Below are 15052 nucleotides of genomic sequence, written 5' to 3' on the forward strand. Positions count from 1 at the left end.
ACCTCAAAAGAGTCGCTTGCAGTCGTAGTCTAGGATAGCCACCGAGTCAAAGCTGGCTTGCTGCAGTTAAACCCCACCACCCCTTTGTTGATAATGATGCATATGTAGATAGTTCTGATGTAAGTCTTGCTGGGTACATTTGTACTCACGTTTGCCTATTTTATGTTTTTGCAGAGAGACTTCAGTCTCACTAGTATTTCCGCGTGGTCTTCGACGTTTAGCTTGATACCTCAGCTACGATCTTGTGCCCTCGGCAGGATCTGATAGATAGTCGGGCTTCTCAGCCTTTTTCATTTATAGATGTCTGTACTAAGACATGATAGCTTCCGCTTGTGCTTTGATTGTATGCTCTGAGTGTTGGGTCATGAGACCCATGTTTGTAATATCTCGCTCCTCGGAGCCTATTGAATAAACTACTTGAGTCGTAGAGTCATTTTGTGATGCCATGTTGTATTGCACATATCGAGCATATTGTGTGTATGTTATTGAAATGCTGGGTATGTGTGGGATCTGACCATCTAGTTGTTTATCTTTAGTAGCCTCTCTTACCGGGAAATGTCTCCTAGTGTTTCACTGAGCCATGGTAGCTTGCTACTGCTCCGGAACACTTAGGCTGGCCGGCATGTGTCCTTCTTCGTTCCTGTGTCTGTCCCTTCGGGGAAATGTCACGCTTTGAGTACCGGAGTCCTGTTAGCCCGCTACAGCCCGGTTTACCGGAGTCCTGCTAGCCCAGTGCTACAGCCCGGACCCACTCGCTGATGACCGACACGTTCGAAGCTGGGTCATGGATGCCTGTCCCTGTAAGTCTGTGCCACTTTGGGTTTACGACTAGTCATGTCAGCCCGGGCTCTTTATCATATGGATGCTAGCGACACTATCATATACGTGAGCCAAAAGGCGCAAACGGTCCCGGGCAAAGGTAAGGCGACACCCGTGGGAACACCGTGCGTGAGGCCGCAAAGTGATATGAAGTGTTACCGGCTAGATCGATGTGACATCGAGTCGGGGTCCTGACAGCGTTGGTATCAGAGCTTGACTGCCTGTAGGTTTACCAAGCCAAACTGGTCGAAGTTGAGTCTAGAAATTCTTTAGTTATATAAGGGAATTGATTGTGGGATGGAACGTAAGGCTCTTTTTACTCCTTATACCTTATGCCTTCTGATCTGAGTCATCTTATCTTTCCTGCGGGGATTAAGAACTAGGCTATCTCTTCTTTCCATCAGGATCACGTGTTACTAATCCGTAGACTTATAAGATTGTTGGACTTAAGCCTCGTTTCAGTTCCTACTACTTCTGTATGTTAATTATTGATCTCGAGACCTTGATATTGTGTTTCTGAGTGGTTATGCCACCATTTTTGTGAATGTCTCAAATCTTTTCTGAGCATTTACAGCCGTTATGCTGTCCGAGTCATCCCAGGTTTCTAAGTAGTCTGATGCAATTGCAAATCCTTTCTTCCTGTTTCAATGTTCCCATGGGCCAGATTAACCACACTAATCAGTGAGTTGAGGTACTCCGTTACCTTGACATATATGTTGGAGATACTATTATGGCCCTAGGTGTTTAGGGAGTCACCTAGTAATCTAGCAATGTTTTGTGATCCCAGTGTGATGATTCTGGCTTTTATTCTCGAAAGCATCCCGTGATGCCACTTAGTAGTAGGTATTCTGTTCCTGGGTTCTTGAACCCGAGATTCACTCTACCTACTTCATGTTGATAGTAATTGCTAGTGCCTTTAGGATATTAGTAACCTTTGCGATAGTCCTCGAGGTCCGTGGTATATCGTTCTTCCAAATACCATGAACCATTCTTGGCAGGAGTTCTTCTGAACCAAAAGATGGCAACAAGAGTGCTCTCGATGAGTTCTCCATGCTATATTGTGACTCTGCCAGCTCAACCTTTCTGCATGGGTTATCCGGAAGAATTATGTTGAACTTGGTTCGACATACTAATCTATGCATCCACAACTCAGAAAGTTATATGTTCCTTTGAGTTGTCCCTCTTTAGTTGCATTCTGACCTTCGTCTATCAATTGATAGTCAAGAGTATGCGTGCATTCGTTCGTCGATGCCTATTACCCTTGTGGTCCGCCAAGCCATTCTATTTTAGAATGAATAGGAGAAACAAACGCCAGTACCTCATCCATATCTAGGATTGGGTCAAAGTAGTTGTATTCCGCAGATCAAATGCCAATCCAGCTTTTGGTTCTGTTCTACCTTGGAGTATTACATATTTTATATCGAGATTGTTATAGGAATTGCACACCATCCCATGAACTCTTGGTACAGTGATACTTCTTGCCATCACTGTTCATTCCTCGGCCCTCGTGTTGATGCAACCGGAATACCGACAAATGAATTGTGATGTGTGAAATCAATACTGCTAGCAACTCTGTTGCTTGGTAGTTAAAGGATAATAATTTCATTCTTAGTATGTTGGTTTTCGAATCATCCTTCTAGGACTGATCGTGCTACCTAGTCCTTATTTCTGGTGCACTCTCCGATCAGTGAGTTAGGATAGTGCCAATCCTTGCTTATTGATCATATCGTCTTGCCTCAAAAGGCAAGATTGTTCTCGAGCTTAGTAACATACCGGTGGTTCGTGATTTTCCGAATATCTTCTCGGAAGTATTACCAGGTTGTCACCTGACCGCTATGTTGAGTTCGTGATCAAGTTGGTTTCTTGTAAACCACCCCTTCTCCAAGAATCCGTGTTAGATACCCTGAGCTAGTTGGATAAGCTAAACAACAACTTGGAGAGTTGGAGGATAAAAGCTTGCCTGACTTAGTTCGTTCCAAAGGGATAATCTTGTGTAGTGTGTGTTGAAGAAGGATGATATCTTCATCGATTGGTCCTTGTGATCAGTTGCTGGACCTATTGTCTTATCAATCCTTTGATTTGAGTATGGGCTATCGTCAAATCAAATCAGTACCAACGATGTTCGTAATGTTGTCTTATTCGTGGTTGATCCCTCGAGCATACACCATTACATCTTTGGTCTGACCAATGCTATCACTTGTTCACTTAACTATGGAATTCCTTTTAAAAGGAAACCCAGATGAATTGTTGTTGAGCCCATTGACAACATCCTTATCTCCTCCATAATTTTGTTGGACATTAAGCTAGTGCTGGAAACTTTTGAAAGCATTTTCTTCATGCTAGCTCATGAAGTATTTGTTGATGAAAGGAGTGACTTCCTTTTATACACGTGCATCTGGTGAAAGATGCCGCCGTGAATTTGAGAAAGTTAGTTTTGTTTCCTTGGAATCATCCCAAATCAGTCATGCACACGTGCGAAGTATTCTGTGGTCTGGAGACTTGCAACCTTCATTCCATATGTGTCCCGAGCACACCAAGCCACTGATTGATTTGTTCAAGGAGAAGAAGTTCCTTCATAAGAGCTAATCATATGACTTATGCAAGGACTTCGTTATCCACGGTGATGGTTCCCAACCAGAACTCGGTAGTGTTTTATTGTAAGACTACCACGTGGTCATGCTTGTCCGGGACAACGTGTTCACATGTTGTAGCAGAACCAGCTCATGTTTTGGAGCTTACTATCATAGTTCATTTTCCGAGAATCTCGCAACGTCATCTCGTCGATTTGTGTTGCAAACTTTCATTTTTTCTTTCTAGACTTGATGAGTCTGGGATATCCTGACACCAACCAGATCTGAATCTCAGGCAGATGTGATGGTTGGAACATTTCCCAAGAACTATAATATTGGTCTCTCGATAACCGGTAAGGTGGATGTCGTGGCCAACACACCCATCCGGTAGACCTATTATTATAGCATCTTACTTGATGAAATTGGCCACCTCCCCATAGGGACTTCGTAGGATTTACTCCCTCGTTGACCCTATGGATCTTTGTGTTCCCGAAGTCCGACCTTTACTTGATGTTCTAGATACCAAACCATTTCAATGAATGGGATACACTAGCACGTCAAGGAGAACATTAGAAGCGGAGTGCTAAATGTCTCTCGGTCGATCATCCAGATTTTGTTTCCTTGGCCTCGCTAGGGTGAAATCTGAGAAGGTGTTATCTTCCTTTGCATCTGCATCATCCATCACCATTCATCATGGTAGTAAGTTGTGTTACCGTATCCTTGACACGGATGTTGGTAAAACCTTGAGGATTATGGAATTGCTCAAGTTCTTGAGAGCACGCACAAGCGCTACGTGTTATCATCGGCACTAGCTGGGATTGCCCCAGATTTCCTCGGTTATGCTATAACCACTCCAACAGTGAATTCACTCCCTATTGTTGGGTTCTTCCCCAGTTACCAGAATCATTCCCAGCATTTGCATTTTGTTCCCAGCTTGCACCGCCAATGTGCCATTCTACCATGGGTCTCTTCCATTTCCGGTGATAAGCAAAATTAATCCATTACGTTGTCTTCAACAAGGTAATCCACATCATCCAAGTTTGAGTATGCCATTCTACTAACCCCCTCCAAATGATCGCTTGCGATTACCTTAGGCTGGTATAAAGAGTTCCAATGATCTCTGAATCAAAAGTAATTCTTTTTGCCACTTAAGATAATACTCTACGATCACCTTCTCTAGGATGTTTCATCGTGGTATCATGGCAACTCAACTCTTCGCTACGTTGGCAATCGTTTACCACCTTCTTAAGCGTGGAATCGTTGTCTACCTAGTGAACCTTCGTCATCTGCTCCACTCCATTTCTTCAAATCTGTGCTTCGTCTCCCAGCTCAAGAGATGTTGCTATGTTTCATTCCGTGAGTTGTTCGATCTTCGAGAAGATCGACCCTTCTAGAGTCTCTTTCCCTCCAGGTCATGTTGGCAGGATTTCTCAGAGCAAGACGACAAAACAAAGATGGTGATCGAATCAACATTTCTATGAAGTGCAACCCGGATCATGAAGATTATACTAGTTTCCGCTTCCCCTTCATCCTACCCTACGCTTGAATCTCGAGACGAGATTCCTGTTTAGTGGGGGTGAGTTGTCACATCCCTAGCTTTACCCTGGCCATGGACTAGCTTGGTTGCTGCATCATGTTTAAATTCAAATGAAATTTGAATTGGGGATTGCCTAAACCCTAGTACCAAATGGAAATCAAATAGGTTCAACCCAAAAATATTTTCAGTGATCCAAATGGCTTCCAAAAATGTTCATCATTTCTGGAAAATGCTTGAAACCATAACCAGAGGGTTGCACATTTTTTCCATGACATATTTGGTCACTGAATAAAATCATATGTACTTTGTTTTTGGGCATTTAAATGCTAGTAAATATCTTAAATGCCCAAATAATTCCAAAAATAAGTGTGGGCTGTTGGAAATAATCTAAACAGAGCCCCTGATTATTTTCTGGATTTTTAGAGATGCCTAAGTATTTTTAATAAAGCCTCACAGCTACAGAAAAATAGAAAACAGTAATTGAAATAAAAGACACAGAGAGAGAGGGTCACCTGGGCCACTTACCTGGCGGCCCATCTGCACTGGCCCAGCTGACTGGCGCTGCCAGTCGTCGTCTCCACCGCGCCAGAGGGCACCGAGCGTGTGCTCGCCGTGTGCACACACGCGCCCGTGCCACCTCCTGCCTGCTAGCTTGCGTGGCGCCGCGGACAGACCCGCGAGAGCCGTCTGGATCGCTCCGACGCCCCGCCACTCTCTCCCCCGTCCTCACCCTCTCCCCTGGATCTCTCTCTCTCGCGCCCGACAGCTGCCGTCGCCGCCGTCCACCAATCGCTCGGCCACAGGGCCTCCCTCGCTCCCCCAACCAGCCCACCAGCTCCGCCACTCCATCCTCACCCTCCCCGCCATCTCACGCGACCGGAGAAGCCCCGAGGCGCCGCCCCGCCGTTCTTCCCCTCTTCGGACCCGCCGGTCGCCATCGACGAATTCGTCGGCTCCGGGCCGTCCCCGACCTCGCCGAGCATCCCATCGTGATCACTGTGAGCTCCTACGTTGATTACCCCTCTTCCCCGGCCTCTCCACGCTCCCTAGCCACGGCTCCACCTCCGGCCGAAGCTCTGCTCCGCCATGGCCGCAGCTCGCGCGCTCCCCGTGCTCCGCTTGTTACTCCCTGCAATAGGCGTGCTCCGGAGCGCCTCCCCTCGTCGCTGCCTTGCTCAGACCCCTCGCCTGTGAGCCCTAGCCGCAACGCCGCACCTTGCCGAACTCCGGCCGCCGCTAAAGGTCGTCGCCGACCACCCTCCGGCCACTCCCCGGCCGCGCCACCACCCTGGTTGGATGCGGACGAGCGTCCGCATCCCGTAGTCGTGCTCCGCGCGCCAAACGGCGCTCTGTAGGCCATTTCCGAGCCCTCCGCCGCGTCTGGACTCGCCGGCGCCCGCTGACCCGCTGACCGGCGTGGGTTGACCCACTGCCCGGTTTGACCTCCCCCTCTCTCACTGACCTGCGGGCCCGCCCGGCTAATTAGGCTAGGGTTAATGTTAAACTAAATATTAGTTAGTTATTAGTCGCTGACCAGTGGGCCCAACCCCCCTCCTAATCTTTAATTAAACTGAATAAACCCCTGTTAACCCCCTGTCACTGACCAGTGGGCCCCACTGGTCAGGTTTGACCCGGACCAGCCCCTGTTGACTATGCTGAGGTCAGCATGACCTAGTGCTGACGCAATAATTCCTTTCTGGAATTTAGATAATTATTAAATGATTTATTAATTTCAGAAAATGCCTAAAACTTCCAAAATTCATAGAAAATTAACCGTAACTCCAAATTAAATAAATTATATATGAAAAATTATCAGAAAAATTCAAGGAATCCATCTGTACCATTTTCATGCATGTTAGAACAACTTATCACTACTGTTTAGGACAAATGAAGTGAATGGCATTTGAATAATCACATATGGAGTTTGAATTTGAATTTTATATTCAAACCAACTTCATTTAATCTGTTGCTAGTTGCATTAGCCCAAAACACCTTCATATTGCCATGTCATAGCATGCGTCATATTGTGCATTGCATTGATTGTGTTCCTTTCTGTGTTGCCGGTATTTGTCCCCTCTCGATAGACGTGATACCGATGATGTGATCGTTGACACTGATGAAGACTCAATGTTATCTTCAGAAGTGCCAGGCAAGCAAACCCCCCTTGCTCATTCCGATACAATCCTACTCTCTCGCTACTGCTCTCTTTTACTGCATTAGGACAACAACGATTCATCTGTTACTTGCTGCGGTAGCTGAACCCCTTTATCCTTTGCATGACCTGTCATTCCACAGTAAATAGATGAAAGCCACTAGTATGAGTAGGAGTTGTTTGAGCCCTGTTGTGCCTACTCATTCATGCTTGTTTGTCATGCCTGCTACTGCTTAGAGTTGAGTCAGGTCTGATTCATCGGGGATGAATCAGAGGCGTGTGAACATGTCGTACTATGTGTGAACTAAGCGTGTGAACACGTTTTGGTAAAGGTAGCGGTGAGAGGCCATGTAGGAGTACATGGTGGGTTGTCTCATTGCAGCCGTCCTCAGGAACTGAGTTCTGTGTTTGTGATCCATGATTCAGTTACTACCACGCATTGGGCCCGAAGCCAATGGACCCTCTCGGCTTCTTAATCATCCTTGTCCTCTGTCCAGGAGTTGCAAGTAGTTTCTGGTGTTTGTAGTATGCTGGAGGCCGTGCGCAGCGCTGACCGTAGGGGTGGGCTGTGATGCGGTAGGCACGTGGCCGGGTAAACCGGGCGCCCGTTTGGTGTCACGGAACCCTGTTCACATCGTTTGGGGCTGTGAGCGAAACTCCGGCCGGATCTCCTCATGGATGGAACCCGAATAGGCGATAAACCTGGACTAGAGACTTAGGTGATTAGGTAGGTCGTGGCCGACACCCACGTTGGGCTTCCGCTTGAAGGTTGCCGAGTACATGTCGTGTAAACGACGGTAAGTGGTGAGAGCGTGTGTGAAGAAGTACACCCCTGCAGGGTTAATATGATCTATTCGAATAGCCGTGTCCACGGAAAAGGACCTCTGGGTTGCTTATATCAGTTCATAGACAAGTGAAAGTGGATACTTTAAAATGCGCAAGATAAGCGTGAGTGCTATGGATGGCGTTCTCGTAGGGAACGGGAGCGAATCCATAGTGGTGTATTGATATGGTGAATATGTGGACTCGTGTGCGCCACCTCAAAAGAGTCGCTTGCAGTCGTAGTCTAGGATAGCCACCGAGTCAAAGCTGGCTTGCTGCAGTTAAACCCCACCACCCCTTTGTTGATAATGATGCATATGTAGATAGTTCTGATGTAAGTCTTGCTGGGTACATTTGTACTCACGTTTGCCTATTTTATGTTTTTGCAGAGAGACTTCAGTCTCACTAGTATTTCCGCGTGGTCTTCGACGTTTAGCTTGATACCTCAGCTACGATCTTGTGCCCTCGGCAGGATCTGATAGATAGTCGGGCTTCTCAGCCTTTTTCATTTATAGATGTCTGTACTCAGACATGATAGCTTCCGCTTGTGCTTTGATTGTATGCTCTGAGTGTTGGGTCATGAGACCCATGTTTGTAATATCTCGCTCCTCGGAGCCTATTGAATAAACTACTTGAGTCGTAGAGTCATTTTGTGATGCCATGTTGTATTGCACATATCGAGCATATTGTGTGTATGTTATTGAAATGCTGGGTATGTGTGGGATCTGACCATCTAGTTGTTTATCTTTAGTAGCCTCTCTTACCGAGAAATGTCTCCTAGTGTTTCACTGAGCCATGGTAGCTTGCTACTGCTCCAGAACACTTAGGCTGGCCGGCATGTGTCCTTCTTCGTTCCTGTGTCTGTCCCTTCGGGGAAATGTCACGCTTTGAGTACCGGAGTCCTGTTAGCCCGCTACAGCCCGGTTTACCGGAGTCCTGCTAGCCCAGTGCTACAGCCCGGACCCACTCGCTGATGACCGACACGTTCGAAGCTGGGTCATGGATGCCTGTCCCTGTAAGTCTGTGCCACTTTGGGTTTACGACTAGTCATGTCAGCCCGGGCTCTTTATCATATGGATGCTAGCGACACTATCATATACGTGAGCCAAAAGGCGCAAACGGTCCCGGGCAAAGGTAAGGCGACACCCGTGGGAACACCGTGCGTGAGGCCGCAAAGTGATATGAAGTGTTACCGGCTAGATCGATGTGACATCGAGTCGGGGTCCTGACACTACCCCAGACGCGAAACGTATGGCAGACCACCCCAAGTTGCCAACGGAGATCACGAGACGGATCCTGCATTGTTGCACCTAGTGCGCTATGTAGGTGCACGAGAGGCACTATTCGATCAAATCACCATTGATCTGATCGCAGCTTGTGGAGAGCTGGTTCGTCGAGCCCCGGCGAGGGGAGAAGACGAGCCCGACGCCGACAACCCAGTCGTGTTGTTCGGACAACCGACCGATACCCTAAGATCAGCCCCAGCCATCAACCAAGGCGCTTTGATGACCCCAGAAGTGCTTCATCACCTTTTGCGAACACACTCCAACGGGATTGTGGCCAACAATCCCCGCGATGGTCATCATCGCTACCCCGACCCTGCGGTTCCTCAACCACCTCCAGCTAACCCCGACGGTGAGACCCGTGGAGAAGCCTTGACGTCCTCAAGGCAGGCTCATTTAGATATAAACGAGATAGACTAAGACACCAAGTAGTGCCGAGTCTCAGTATATCCTCGCCTTGTAATCGTGTGACCTTGTAAATTAACGCAGTCTGTTGTTGTGCCTCTATTCTAATAGCAACCTTGCATAACTATGTCAGCACGCAGTTGCATATTTTTCCAGGCACAGCTGCGAACAACCAACCCCGTCCACTCCCACAGTGATACGTCCCTTTTGTGAGATATGTGTATCTATGGCTTTGACCTCGACCCTTGGAGCTGAGCGGGCAAATTTATTACCTTCCACCACGGTAAATAACCAGCCCGGATGCTATATAAGAAGGCCACCTTGTGACCTTACCAGGCACCCCTCACCTCGTGCACCACCCTCACAACCATTTCTTACCATGCCGAGCCCTAGTATTTATCTGAGAACCCCAGATGCAACCCCGGGTAGTTTTGTCAAAATATTGTGGGACTTTACCTGCAGTACCATGGGTTCTACCCAGCCACCCCAGTACGAGCTGTTCAAATCGAGAATCACACCTTCCACCTCAAAATATTGGGCAGCATTACACATCCCTCCCGTAGACTCCAACCAAGACCCAACGGAGGTCTCCTTCGTGGGGAAATCTATGCCGACTCCACATATGGCCATAGAAGCCGCTGCTTATGAAGCACTTGCTCGCCTTCGATTTGCGGTACCCTATGCCAGCGAACGAGGGTATTATTACTTTCCGAGCCATGCAGCACCTGGAGAAGTAACGTCTTTTCCCGGTGGACGAATTGAGAGAGACCCAGTACTGGCCAACCTGGTCCAGTACGTCATCGCTCAAGAACGTTTGACCCAGCGAGTAATGGGATATCTCCAGAGCCTCGCGGATTTAAATCCTCAGATTGCCATCGGCAGACCACTGAGGCCCGACCAGGAGAGACACATTCATCGGCTGATAAATCCGCTTTCCCCGATAGAAGAGGAGTGCATCCCAGTATCAGAGACGTTTTCTCGGGACCCCGTCCAGTTACCGTTTTCATTATAGACGTCGCTACTGTGTTTATTATTGCAACATTCATTTATAACTTGTAACTTATGCGTGGTACCCCGAGTTTGCGCGACGAGTAAATCTTTTAGTTTCTATTAATATGAGTAGTTCTGTTGCGGTTTGACTCTAATATATACTATTGTTCTCTCACGAAAAATCCTGAAGTGAGATTTATTTTACTTGAGTTGCTGCATCATATATCTTCTCACGACATGGATTGTTCCTTTTATTCACGCAGCACCACCACTACTCGAACACATACACTGCTTGCAAAGACACGTAACCATGGAGTTTTTGTTTTTCAAAACAGCTCTTAGCAAATCTCGAGGACGAGATTTTTTCTTTAGGGGGGTAGTGTTGTGACACCCCAAAATTTTAATCTTGTTTTATAAATAAAAATTTTGCCAGGAAACTTAAACTTCTGTTTTCTGGATTTTCTTTTGATTTCAGAACCACTCTTTTCTTTATTATTGTGGAGTTTTTACCCCAAGTGAAAACTTTTCAATCATTGTTGGATTTATTTTTTCCTCTCAAGTAAAATAATTCTTTTATCAGTGGGATTTTTTGCATAATTATTTTTCCCTGATGCCTTATTTCTTGAAAAAATGATTTTTTAGCTTCAAGGCCTCTTTTGCACCACAACCATTTAATAAATTTATTTAAAAATTCCACCAAAAATTGGAGATGTCATGTGATGTTTCTAAATCACTTTTTGCAAAAATATACTTCATTCATTGCATATTTTGAGCTCTACACCTAATTTTCAAATCTGGTCCAGTAGATAGTTTCGCACTATAACCTATTTAAATATTTCTTTAAAAATTCTACCAAAATTTTGGGATGTCAACAGGAGTATACTAATCAACTTTTTGCAAAAACCCGGTGATGTCCTTTGAAAAATTTGAGTGAACCATCCTCATCTTCATTCTGGTCCAACTTAATGGATTGTACTACAACTATATTATAACTTGCTCCTTTTGCTGTGATTCCTTTTCCTACTTGTAGCCCTTCCTGCTAGAACCTTAAATCCAAGAGGTTGGACTCATTGGAGCAATTCTAGTACATGCAATCATGCCCTGTTCTTTCTGTCCAGAACTGAAGTTTTGCAAAACTTGCACTAGCAAGTTTCTTCTTTTGGCAAACTAACCCCACCACCCTCTCATTCATCTAAAGAGACCCCACTCTGGGAGATTTGACCACTCCAAGAAATGCCTAGGTGCATGTGGCATTCTGTCGAACACTTTATGGGCATGACCAGTTTTGACATGAGTCTTAGTTTGCACTATGAACTTGCTTCCCTTGCATAACCACCTTGTCCAATAGACTCCCAGCTACTCCTAACCTAGGTCTGCTAATTTCCAGCCTCACCCGAGACCTCTAGCACGCCCTGGCATTTTGTCGAGCACGTCCCATGCGTGCTATGGGTGCGAGCAGAGCACGCGTTTTGCATGTGCCGCGCCCGAGCCGCCGCGTCTTGCCCCGCACCCACTCTGGCCCTTGGCCGACCGCAGCCAGCACGCCACATCCCCTTCTGCACCCCACGAGCACCGCAACCCTCGCCACGTCTCCGGCAAGCCAGCAGCTAGCCGCCACTGCCGCTCAATAGCCCCTGCACTGGTCGGCGCCGCCCGAGCCACTCCCGCTCGCTAGCTCGCCCTTGGAGCAGTAACCGCTCATCCGCTAGCTCCTGTTGCCATCCCCAACCCCGCCACGATGCCCTGCAAGCTACAGAACGGCGGTCGCCGACGATCCTATCCACGGCCGCCGCAAACCGACCTCGTTGCACTATAAAAGGAGGCCCCCGAACTCATTCGAGCACGTAGGCGACCTCAGGCCACCCCCATGGCACCCCCACAGCCCGCAATCGTCGGGGGGAAGCCGTCTTCCCCAACTCCGGCCGGTTCGGCCGCCGCCATGTCCAAGCTCCGTTCACCTCAACCAAAACCCCTCCCGTCCGTCCAATGCCACCACTCGGCTCCACATCGTCTTGCGGAGCCGCCGAGACCCCAAACGATGACGGAGCATCACCCTAGCCCGAACCCCCAAATCCGCCGAAGCTTTCCTCCGCCGCAGAGCTCGCCGCCGGCGATTTCCTCCACCTCCGACGACCCTACGACCACCGAAAGGACTGCCGCTGATCCGCCGATCCATCCCCGTCCTCAGCTCCCCGCGAGGAACCGCCGTTCGCCGGCGACGGTCGCCGGAGTCCCGCCTCTGGTCGGGCAGGAGAAGAGGAGGGAGGGGAGACCAGTCAAACATGACTAGTGGGCCCCCTGGACCCACTGTCAGCGACTCCCAGTGCCGGTCCACGCAGGCATAAGTGGAAATGTAATTCCAAAGTACGTCTTCGACGTGTACCGTTTCTTTTTTCTTTTTGTTTTATTAAAAAAACAGATTTGACCACAACTTTGACTGCCTATAACTTTTTAATGATAACTCCAAATGAATTGATTCTTTTTCCTACCTCTCTCAAATTTAATCTAGTTTATTTTAAGATTTATTTGAAAAAAATTCAAGACAACTTTTTGTGCTGTTTTGAGATTTGTGTGTTAATTCAAATTTATTTAAAATAGGACTTTGGAGAGAGAGAAGCAAACTTTTAAAAGTTTTGGAGTGCACCCGGCCTTTACACACCTTGAAGGCAAGCATTCTGGACCCTGGCATAATATTTTGCATGCATTGTTTGACACAATCATGACACCACCTCAATACGTAGAACTCGTTATTTTATGTGGTGATGTGATCATTTGCATGAATGCTTATACGAAATTTCCTTGCTGTTGGAAATGGACATGCTTGTGATAGTGATCATCCTCGTATGCCTTTCGTGCCTACCGGAAGGAAAACGGGAAATTGACGGTCTTGGGTAGACCCGAGCTTGTCCCTAGTTCCTCATCGAGACGAGTGTGTCCGGCATGGCATGAGGGGTATGATGAGTGGTAATTTTGTCTGTTGGATGAAATATATTCGTTATGCTAATCATGCAGGGAATATTTGAACCTCCTGAGTCGACCATAGATCGAGTCTTGTGCCAGTAACCCCCATACTTGCTTCGTACTACCACTTGTCTCTACAACAAGTAGGGTACGGTTCAGTAAGTCGTCAACCCCTTGCTAGCACACACCGTACAGAGAGGCCATGGTGGAAGATACCGGTTGTAGCTGGTAGGCAGGCCACCTGGTCTGGGGGCATGGGTGTTTCCGGTTGAGACCGAGAGGGGAGGCCACCCCTTAGAGCGCGCGATATAAATTTGATCCCATGCTACGCGAGGTTGTAGCCTCCCCACTTAGAGTTTTGCTTAACAAGTGTTATGGGTGATTCCAGACACCGGTAAGTTAAGCTGGTGTGTGCAAGTTAGGTGTGTTTTCAACTAAAAGGCCGTAGACGGAATTAGTCCCGATGGACTAAAGGAATCCGTTACTCGTGGGTAAAGAGTACACTCTATGCAGAGATTAAACCTATTCGAATAGCCGTGTCCATGGTTAAGGATTACAGTCTGGGATGGGTCAAGTGTCGGTCTTAGTGTCGGTCTTCGAAGGAGAAACTGTTAAACCAGAATTTGGATCACGACTTGAGACTTGTGATGATTATGATTATTATTTTGTTGTGGACTAACCCGTTATATTATTGGCATTATCGAATATCCCTGGGATGGTTCTACCTCCTGGATATTCGCTGTGATTATTTATAAGCCCTTTATGTGGTGTCGCTGAGATGCCCGACTGTGGCATGCTTATTATTTGTATTATAAGCCCTTTATGTGGTGTCGCTGAGACGCCCGACTGTGGCATGCTTATTATTTATTTTATAAGCCCTTTATGTGGTGTCGCTGAGACGCCCGACTGTGGCATGCTTATTTATTTATTTATTTTATAAGCCCTTTAGGTGGTGTCGCTCAGACGCCCGACTGAGGCATTTCTCTTTGTTCACTAACCTTTTGAGGTGTCGCTTCAGACACCCGATCGGTGCATTTTATTATTTCTATGTTATTGCATGTTTATAAATAACCTGCTTGCATGCATCAGAGATTTTATCATCTTTTGTGACTGACGTCATGAACATTAAATATTTCAGAACATCGTTGTTATATTATACCCGTGTTCATAATGTTTGCGAGTACATTCAAAGTACTCACTGGTTTGTCCCTGGCTATTGTCTTGGCCAGATTTCTTGCGCGGAGAGGAGCGACCGTGGTGACAGCCCCGGAACCTACGCAACGGTGGTAGCAGCCTCGCGGAGATAGGAGTTAACCTGGTCAGCTGTTCCTGTGGGAGATGGAGTCCCATAGACGCTGATGATCCACAAACCGCTTCCGCCATCAACCACTAGAAACCAAATTGTTGCACTCACAGACCAGAACGGTCTTGTACTGCATATTTTGTATTTTGCTTGGAATTTCTGTATCAAGTTGGTGTCTCATCAGCTAACAGTAATCCTGGGGCTGATGAG

This window comes from Triticum aestivum, chromosome 7B, assembly GCF_018294505.1.
Source record: "Triticum aestivum cultivar Chinese Spring chromosome 7B, IWGSC CS RefSeq v2.1, whole genome shotgun sequence".
Lineage (NCBI taxonomy): Eukaryota > Viridiplantae > Streptophyta > Magnoliopsida > Poales > Poaceae > Triticum > Triticum aestivum.